The sequence below is a fragment of the Pan paniscus genome, chromosome 14 (assembly GCF_029289425.2).
Source record: "Pan paniscus chromosome 14, NHGRI_mPanPan1-v2.0_pri, whole genome shotgun sequence".
NCBI classification, from domain to species: Eukaryota; Metazoa; Chordata; class Mammalia; order Primates; family Hominidae; genus Pan; species Pan paniscus.
In genome coordinates this window covers 96,285,703-96,296,325 of record NC_073263.2, presented here as the reverse complement: position 1 = coordinate 96,296,325, position 10,623 = coordinate 96,285,703, and the positions used below count along the sequence as shown (strand labels likewise).

Sequence of the window (10,623 nt, the reverse complement as noted above, 5' to 3'; positions counted from 1 at the left end):
GGTGGTTTGGATCTGTGTCCCCACCCATATCTCATGTTGAATTGTAATTCCCAGTGTTTGAAGTGGAGCCTGATGCAAGGTGATTGGATCGTGGAGATGTTTCTCATGAATGGTTTAGCACCATCCCCTTCGTGCTGTTCTGGTGACAGTGAGTGGGTTCTCATGAGATCTCGTTGTCTAAAAGTGTGTGACACCTCTCCCTTTGCTCTTGCTGCTCCTGCCATGTGAGACACCTCTCTCCCCCTTCACCTTCTGCCATTATTGTAAGTTTCCTGAGGCCTTTCCAAGTCATGCAGATGCCAGCATCGTATTTCCTGCACAGCCTGCAGAACCCCAAGCCAATTAAACCTCTTTTATGTATAAAATACCTAGTCTCAAGTATTTCTTAAAGCAGTGTGAGAACTGACTAATACATCTGCTAATACTACATCCATTCTACAGCCCATGGATCAAAGCAGTGTATGTAATGTTGTTTTTGTGTAAGAAAGGGGAGAGGATAACAACATGCTTTCATATTTGCTTATATCTGCAAAAAGAACTCAGGAAGAATGCAGAGGAAACTAAATGAGTAGGTGTTCATAGAGAAGTGGAGGAGATGAAAACCAGAGTAGAGGAGATGACGCAGCCCCCAAATTGGGGCTTAGCCTGGGAAGGTCCGTGGTTTCCCCCAGGAAAGAATTCAAGGGCAAACCAGTGGTATTAGCAACTTTTATTGGACCAACAGTGAACAGCAGCAGCTGAAGTACTGCTCCCTGCAGAGTAGGCCTACCCCATAGAAAGTGTGCCCAGAATAGCTGCTCAGAGGCAGTGCTGCAGTCATATTTATACCCGTTTTTAATTATGTGCAAACTAAGGGGCAGATTATGCAGACATTTCTAGAAAAAGGATGGTAACATCTGGGTTGTTGGGTTGTGGCCATGGAAAGGGGTGGTAACTTCCGGTTGTTGCCATGGCAATGGTAAACTGACATGGCACACTGGTAGGTGTGTCTCATGGAAAGGTGCTTCCACCTCCTCCCTGTTTTAGTTAGTCCTCAATTTGGTCCGGTGTCTGGGCCCTGCCTCTGAAGTTGATTGAGTCCCGCCTCCTGAGTCACGTCCTGCCTCCATCCTCAGTAAGACCTCTCAATGTTTACCCTGTTAAAGCATTTTGATATTTGAATTGTACAAATGTATAACTCTTCAAACCAAATCCAACAAATAAAGTCTCTAAAGAAAAATATATAACTTTTTGTAATTCTAGGAGTAACACCTACTTACGGAATATTTTAAAAGAACAGAGATATAAAAGCAATGCTTCATAATCCCATTTCTAGAAATAATCACTGTAAAGATTCTGGCATATTTCCTTTCAATCTCCCATGCAGATCTCCATAAATATTTGTGTCTATACTTACAAAGTTGAGATCACACTTCAATACACTTTTGTACTTTGCAGTTAACATTTGAGATAATTTTACAAGCATTTTATTATGTCATTTAAAACTCTTGATAATAATCATAATCTTAATATTCATTCTTCAAAAAACGTTAACAGTAAAGTCCATTATTCCTAACCATTGATTTAAAAAATTCGTTCCTAATTAACTGTAGCCTTAAGGCTTCCCTCAGGTTTCCCAAACAGGGCACATGCAGGACAATGCTTTCAGGACATCTTTGTCAGAGCTCCCTCAGCCACGCTGAAATGCTGTTTTGCCACATTAACAGGGAGCGCCATGGGAACCACTCTAGAGGGTTTGTTAAGGGGAGAGGAGCTCAGAAGGCATATTCATGGAATACACAATTCTTGAACTTCATCAATGCCCAGGACTGTTGTCATTGTTGAGTGACACAGTGCTGGGATATTTCACTACAGGCATACCTCAAAGATATTGTGGGATCCATTCCAGACCACCACAATAAAGTTAATCTCTCAGTAAAGTGAGTCACCCAAATATTTTGATATCCCAGTGCATATAAAAGTTACATTTACACTATACTATAATCTATTAAGTGTACAATAGCATTATGTCTGAAACAACAATGAACATATTTTAGTTTTATAATAATTTATTGCTAAAAAATGCTAATGGTCATCACCATCTGAGCCTTCAGTGAGTGGTAATCTTTTTGCTAGTGGAGGGTTTTGCCTCCATGTTGATGGACGCTGACTCATCAGCGGGTGGTTGCTGAAGGTTGGGATGACTGTGGCAATTTCTTAAAATGAAAAAAAATGAGGTTTGCCACATCAAATGAGTCTTCCTTTCATGAAAGATTTCTCTGTAGCATGCAGTGCTGTTTGATAGCATTTTACCCACAGTTGAACTTCTTTAAATATTGGAGTCAATGTTCTCAAGCCCTGCAGCTGCTTTATCAACAACATTTATGTAATATTTAAATCCTTTGTTGTCATTTTAACAATACTTACAAGATCTTCATTAGGAGTATATTCCCTCTCAAGTAACCACTTTCTTTGCTCGTTCATAAGAAGCAACTCCTCATCCACTCAAGTTTTATCATGAGACTGAAGCAATACAACTACATCTTCAGGCTCTATTATATATTTTCTCCTCTGAAAAAAGAGTTATGAAATAATTTTAAAATTTAAATGATTTTAAAGTACTTTTAAAATTTAAATGATTTTAAAGTAAAATAATTTGTAGTATACACTGAAGGCAAAAAGTGTTATATAAATGCTAAATAATAATATTGTAAAGCCCCTATATTCTGTGATAATGAGCACTATATAAATGCTAAGTGGAAAAGAATAGAAAATGTAGTGTTTTGAAATGGCTTATCAATGTATCAGGTTTCTTGTGTTTCATATGCACTATATATATAGGACTTGCAGCAAAAATGCAAAAGCAAATACTTATCTATTTTAATAATTGTATAGCTGTACTATTCATTATAACACTGTGACTCTCTAAATCATTTTGTACCTAAGAAGAAGAGGCCTTTTCCTGTTAGCTATTACTGTGAAACAAAATACCCCAAACCTTAGTGGCTTAAGTCATCAAGCATTTTATTACCTCTTATGATTCTGTGAATTACCCAGGCTCAGATGCCTGCTCCGTATGGTTCACCTGAGGCTGGAGTCATTTGGAGGCTCAATTGGTTGGACTACCCAAGATGGCTTACTTGCATAGGTGGCAGTTGCTCATAGTGGTTGGCTGGTTGCTCAGTTGGGAGTCAACTGGAGTGTCTCAGTTTTCTTCTACTGGCTTCACTGTAGGGCTTGGGTTTCTCATACTATGGTGGCTGGGAACATTCCAAGCAGACCAGTCCCAATGTACAAGCACCTTACTGAGCCTCTGCTTGCACTGTTTGCCAATGACCCATCAGCCAAAGTAAGTCATGAGACCAAGTCTAGAGTCAGTGTGGGGAGGACTATATAAGGCATGAATACCTAAAGGTGTGGTTAAATCAGAGCCATCATTGTAATAGTCCACCACAGAGCCATAGCCAGCCTTGAAAATATCCTCGTATCCCTGAGTGGCACAGAAACAGATGGGACCCTTGCCATCAACACCATCATAGCAAAGATCTAGAATAGAAGGTTGCAGGGCTTACAACAATCATTCCGTACAAGGCACCTCAGTGATGACCTGTGTGGAATGGTAATGAGGGACCAGATGGGATAATAGTGACCCTAATACAAAATAGAACCATCACACCCATGGCACTCTATAACTCTCATGTATTACTTAAGAATACATTCAGCTGCAAGTAGCATAAAAGACAATTCTAATGACTTTAGAAAGAGACCTTTATTTCTCTCACATAAAAACAGATGGTTACAAATTGGTTCTATAGTTCAACAATGTGTTTGTAATTTTTGGCTTTTCCTGCATGGTCATAAGATTGCTGCCCCAGCTCCAGGGATCATATCTGAGATCAAAGCAGGAAGAAGGAAGAGGGAGGGAGGAGCTAGCATCAAGCCATCTGAAATCAAAAGCTTTGCTAGAAATTTTCAGCTGACTTCTTCTTATGTCTCACTGGCCAGAATTGGTTACCCCAGCTGCAAAGAAGGCAAAGAAAAGGAATAGTCAGCTGGCACTTCGCTGCTCAATATGATATCAAGAGTCTGTAAATAAAGGAGTTGGGGTGGGGGCAGTTATATTGGTTAAAAAAAAGTGTCTGTCTCTACCCTAAAACTTAGAAAAACAACCCAGAAACAAACTCAAAAACAACCCAGAAGTGTCTGAGATAAAAGCAGCTATAACCTTGATAGAATGAGATCTTGAAATCCAAATTAAGTTATTTTAAAGAAAAACAAAGTTACATACAGCTGCTATGATTAGATAATATCTCTGAAGGGTTATTCCCTGGCACATAGCAAGTGCCAATACATGTTAGCTGTTGTGGTAAATATGATGTAATAGTAGTGGTGCTGAAGATATTAATTATTATTACAACTGGCATGAGATAAATTAAGGTTTCCCTATTCATCCAACAAACACTTATTGAGCTTTTTCTTCATACAAGAACCTTTACAATTCAAATCTCAGGAAGCAAAGAGTTTAGTGGGTGATTCATATTATTAGGGGAAAAAACATTTATTTTGGATACAGTATTAAGAGAAAAAGATAAGTGCTTTTGGAAAACATTCCTAATGATTCAGAATGCAATTCATTCTCCTTAAGAACATACCTATGGAGATGGAAAACATTGTGGCCTCAATTAAAATTTTTTTTGTGGTGAAAAGCACCTATAACTCAATTGAAGGTCAGGAGTGCTGGCTCATGCCTGTAATCCTAGCACATTGGGAGGCTGAGGCAGGAGGATCACTTGAACTCAGGAGTTTTGAGACCAGCATGGACAATATAGTGCGACCTCATCTCTACTGAAATTAAAAAAAAAAAAAAAATAGCTGGGCATGATGGTGCATGCCTGTAGTCCCAGCTACTCAGGAAGCTGAGGCAGGAGGAACACTTCAGCCTGGGAGGTCAAGGCTGCAGTGAGCTGTGTTCACACCACTGTACTCCAGTCTAGGTCACAGAGTGAGACCCTGTCTCAAAAAACAAACAAACAAAAAAAATTAAAAATATTCAATTGTCCATCTTAGCCATTTTAAAGTGTACAGTAGAGTAATAAAAAGATATTTTTGTTGCAGTAACATTTTCAGTAAAAATAACAGTAAATATTTGATTGGAATAAGGAAATATATAATATAGACCTGAAGAAAGAGGGAATATCAAACCTGTCAGTTTTGGGCCGTTTTATGATTTTCTTTAACTTGGTTTGACTTTTCGAGTCAGCAAAAGATTAAAGTTGATACAGAAACACACACACATCCCCCCGGACACACACACATTCCTCTGTCGGAATGTCTTGGTTATGGAGATGTGTCTGCTCTTTGTAATAAAAAAGGACACAGGTTTACTGCTAAGCCCAGGCAGGTTTGCTGGGCCAGCTCTAAGAGCTCAGAATGAAAACACAGAAGAAAAAATCAAAACAGGTAACATGCCCCAAAAGTGCACAGAACTTTTCTGAGTGTAAGAGAAGGGAACAGGGAGAAGAGAATGGGATGGGACTGTGAGGGGTGGAATGGCAGGGAGGATTAACAGGATGGATTTCAGGAGGGAACATGAGAGAAAACAAAACTCAAATGATGGTTTGGCATGATCCAAAAACAACAGAGAGAAAGTAAATAAATGTTTCCTTAGAAGAGAGAACCTTGAAGTTTCCCCAAAAAAGGAAGAAAAAATGAAGGGAAAGAAAGAGAAGCAAAGGAGATGGGGAGAAAGGGGAAGGAAGGGAGACATCAATAAAGGCAAAAGCCAGAGAAAACAAGAAGCAAGTCTAACAGTTAGAATTCGAGTCCCAGAAGAAGAAGAATGCAAGAAATAGCACAATTCCAGGCAAGGAGAAGAGATACAACACTCAGGTTACTTTTAAGAAGAGGAAAGTACCTTTTGGCCTCAACTCCCAGCTTCCAGTAATTTGATAAAATGACGAACACAGAGGAAAGAAGAGAGGCAACTGCTGAGGTCCCCTAGGCCTTTGAGAAAACGGAGTTGTACCTTTGGCAACATAAGTGCATATCTACAAGAAAGGCGATAATGTAGACACCAATGGAATGGGTACTGTCCAAAAAGAAATGCCTCACAAATGTCACCATGGCAAAACTAAAAGAGTCTACAAAGTTACCTAGCATGCTGTTGGCATCATTGTAAACAAACAAGTTAGGGGCAAGATTCTTGCCAAGAGAATTAATATGCATATTGGGCATATTAAGCACTCTAAGAGCCAAGATGATTTCCTGAAAGTGTGTGAAGGAAAATAACCAGCATAAAGAGGGAAGCTAAAGAGAAACCTGAAGCTGCAGCCTGTTCCACCCAGAGAAGCACACTTTGTAAGAACCAATGAAAAGGAGCCTGAGCTGCTGGAGTCTATTAACTGAATTCACGGTATAACAGGTGAAAAAAAAGAAGAAGAAGAAGACTTCTGGATTGTAAAGGAAGAAAGAGGAAGAGGAGGAGGAAGGGAAACAGCAGGCAAAAATAAATTTGAAAGCTCTTTGAAACCACAAAATATGGTAAAATGAATAATTTTAAGAAGAGAGTACACTGTAAATCACATCTTAATATTAATATTATGTAAAAATTATGTATAAAAGCTAGAGATAAGTCTGTAGAACTCAAAGAGAAGAGAAACAATGTAAACGTTAGTACAAAAAAATGAATGTAATGTAGTTATTCAAATGTAGTTCAAAATATGTAAGATAAGGTAGAGAAGATATTAAATCATTAATAAGAATTGGGGAAGAAAAAGGAATCAGATTTCAAATTAAGCATTATATTAACTAGGATAATTCAGGTATCCACTAGGACCTGATAATTCAGGTCTCCATCTATGACAAACCCACAGCCAACATCATACTGAACAGGCAAAAGCTGGAAGCATTCTCCCTGAGAACTGAAACAAGAGAAGGATCCCCACTCTCATGACTCCTATTCAATATAATACTGGAAGTCGTAGCCAAAGCAATCAGGCAAGAGGAAGAAATAAAAGGAATCCAAATAGGAAAAGAGTGAGTTGAATGATCTCTCTTCATAGACAATATGATTCTATACCTAGAAATCCCCACAGCTTCTGCCCAAAGCCTCCTAGAATTGATAAGCAACTTCAGTAAAATTTCAGGATACAAAATCAACGCACAAAAATCAGTAGTATTTCTATACATCAAAAACATCCAAGCTGAGGGCCAAATCAAAAATGCAATTCTACTCTGCAGAAGGATGGTGTATAATAATAATAAAAGAATACAATTCTATTCACAAGAGCCACAAAAAGAATAAAATACCTAGGAATACAGCTAATCACAGAGGTGAACAATCTCTCCAACAAGAGTTACAAAACACTGCTGAAAGAAATCAGAGACAACAAAAACAAATGGAAAAACATTCCATGCTCATGAATAAGAAGAATCAATGTTGCTAAAATGGCCATACTGCCCAAAGCAATTTACAGATTCAGTGCTATTCCTATCAAATTTCCAACATCGTTTTTCACAGAATTAGAAAAAACTCTTCTTAAATTCACATGGGTCGAGAGGGACCTCGCGCGGCCCCCTTGCCTCCCGGCGCGCAGGGCCTCTACGGGGCCGCTCCCGCCCTGCGCGGGCCTGGCCTGGACCGGAAGCTGCGCTGCGTGCCTGCTCCTGGCTCTGGGGGCGGGCACCGGGGCCAGTTGGACAGGGGCAAGAAGCACAAGGAGCGCAAGTCAGACAAACACCTCTATGAGGGGTATGTAGAGAAGCCCTTGAGGCTGGTCCTCAAAGTAGGAGGGAACGAGGTCACCGAATTCTCCACGGGCAGCTCAGGGCACGACTCCAGCCTCTTCGAAGGCGAATAAGATCATGACAAACACAAGGACAGAAAGCGGAAAAAGAGAAAGAAAGGAGAGAAGCAGGTTCCAGGGGAAGAAAAAGAGAGAAAACGGAGGAGAGTTAGGGAGGATAAAAAGAAGCGAGATCGAGACCTTGTGGAGAATGAGGCAGAAAAAGACCTCCAGTGTCATGCCCGTGTGAGATCCTCTCACAAGCTCTTTAGCCAAACAAGAAGAAGTAGAACAGACACCCCTTCAAGAAGCTTTGAATCAACTGATGAGACAATTGCAGAGAAAAGACCCAAGTGCTTTCTTTTCATATCCTGTGACTGATTTTATTGCTCCTGGCTACTCCATGATCATTAAACACCCAAGGGATTTTAGTACTATGAAAGAAAAGGTCAAGAACAATGACTACCAGTCGATAGAACTAAAGGATAACTTCAAACTAATGTGCACTAATGCCATGATTTACAACAAACCAGAGACCATTTATTATACAGCTGCAAAGAAGCTGTTGCACTGGGGGATGACAATTCTTAGCCAGGAAAGAATTCAGAGCCTGAAGCAGAGCATAGACTTCATGGCTGACTTGCAGAAAACTCGAAAGCAGAAAGATAGAACAGACTGGGGAGGATGGAGGCAGAGTGGGGAGGATGGAGGCTGCTGACCCAGAGAGAGAGGACTCTGGAGATGCCAAAGCACAAGCCTTCAAGAGTCCCGGCAAAGAAAATTAAAATATAGACAAAGATATGCTTGAAGATAAGTTTAAAAGCAATAATTCAGAGACAGAGCAGGAGCAGCTTGACCAAGTTGTGAAGGAATCTGGAGGAAAGCTGACCAGACAGCCTGTGAACCGTCAGTGTGAATTTGAAAGAAGAAAACCAGATGGAACAACAACGTTGGGACTTCTCCACCCTGTGGATCCCATTGCAGAAGTGTGAGACTTGAATTCTGGACCTACAGTTCTTATGCACCACGTTATGACTCCACGTTTACAAATATCAGCAAGGATCATTCAGATTTAATCTATCCAACCTATGGGGAAAACTCTGATCTTCCAAGAGATTTCAGCATCCATGAGTTTTGGGCCACATGCCAAGATTATCCATATGTTATGGCAGATAGTTTACTGGATGTTTTAACAAAAGGAGGGAATTCCAGGACCCTACAAGAGTTGGAGATGTCATTGCCTGAAGATGAAGGCCATACTAGGACACTTGACACAGCAAAAGAAATGGAGATTATAGAACTAGACCCAGCAGGGCATCTGGACCCCAATACTCAAGACAGGCTCACACACTGAAAGTAGTAAACTTTGGCGCTCCAGTTGAAGTTTTTGACTCTGAAGAACCTGAAGTATTCAGAAGAAACTTGATGAGGCCACCAAATTGTTCAGGGAGCTCCAGGAAGCCCGGAACGAGCATTTGAGCACCAGACCCCCTCCCAGTATGAGCTGTCTCTTGGGTGCCTCCTGCAGAGAAATGCATCTCACTGAACAAGTGACCAATAATCTTAAAAACTTGCACAGCAAGTAACTCCAGGTGATATTGTAAGCCTGTATGAATTTCAAAAAGCAATGGGGATTTCCATTCCTTCCCCCATCATGGAAAACAATTTTATAGATTTAACAGAAGGTCTTGAAGAACCTAAAAAGGTGGATGTTGCTGAGTGTGGACCTGGTGGGAGTTGAGGCACCTGGTATTTGATTATATATTATGTATATACTTTTTCATTCTTAACTTAGAAATGCTTTTCAGTAGATATTAAATATTTGCAAATTGTGTTTTTAGTTAAACTTTGGAACAGTGAATTTGAATGTTCCAGAGGGGAAAAAAATAAACAAAAATAAATAAAATTCACATGGAACCAAAAAAGAGCCCGAATAGCTAAAGCAATCCTAAGCAAAAAGAACAAATCTGGGAGTATCGTATTATCCGACTTCAAACTATACTACAAGGCTACGGTAACCAAACAAAACAGCATGGTACAAAAACAGACACATAGACCAATAAAACAGAGAACCCAGAAATAAAGCTTCACATTTACAACTATCTGATCTTCAACAGAGTTGACAATAACAAGCAATGAGAAAAGGACTTCCTATTCAATAAGTGATCCTGGGATAACTGGCTAGTCATACACAGAAGACTGAAACTGGACCCCTTCCTTTCACTGTATATACAAATCAACTCAAGATAGATTAATACTTAAATGTAAGACCTCAAACTATACAAACCCTAGAATAAAACCTAGGAAATACCATTCTAGACATAAACCTTTGCAAAGATTTCGTGACAGTCTCCAAAAGCAGCTGCAACAACAAAGTAAACAGACAATCTATAGGAGAAAATACTTGTAAACTATGCATCTGATAAAGGCCTAATATCCAGAATATGTAAGGAACCTAAACAAATCAACAAGTGAAAAACAACCCCATTAAAAAATGGGCAAAGGATATGAACAGACTCTTTTCAAAAGAAGACACATATATCCAACAAGCATAGGAAAAATGCTCAACATTACTAATAATTAGAGAAATGCAAATCAAAATCACAATGAGACACCATCTCACACTAGTCAGAATGGCTATTAACAGATATTTGGGAGGCTGCAGAGAAAAGAGAACTCTTACACATTGCTGGTGGGAATGTAAATTAGTTCAGCCACTGTGGAAAGCATTTTTGAGATTTCTCAAAGGACTTAGAACTACCATTCAACCTAGCAATCCCATTACTGAGTATACACCCAAAGGAATATAAATCATTCTACCAAAGAGATACATGAATTCATATGTTCATTTTAGCACTAT

General features: G+C 39.6%; 1 pseudogene; it reads left to right on the top strand.

Annotated features, from left to right (window-relative positions):
• Nucleotides 1-7,526: 7,526 nt before the first annotated feature.
• On the top strand, nt 7,527-10,031 carry LOC100973983 (bromodomain-containing protein 7-like; annotated as a pseudogene).
• Nucleotides 10,032-10,623: the final 592 nt, after the last annotated feature.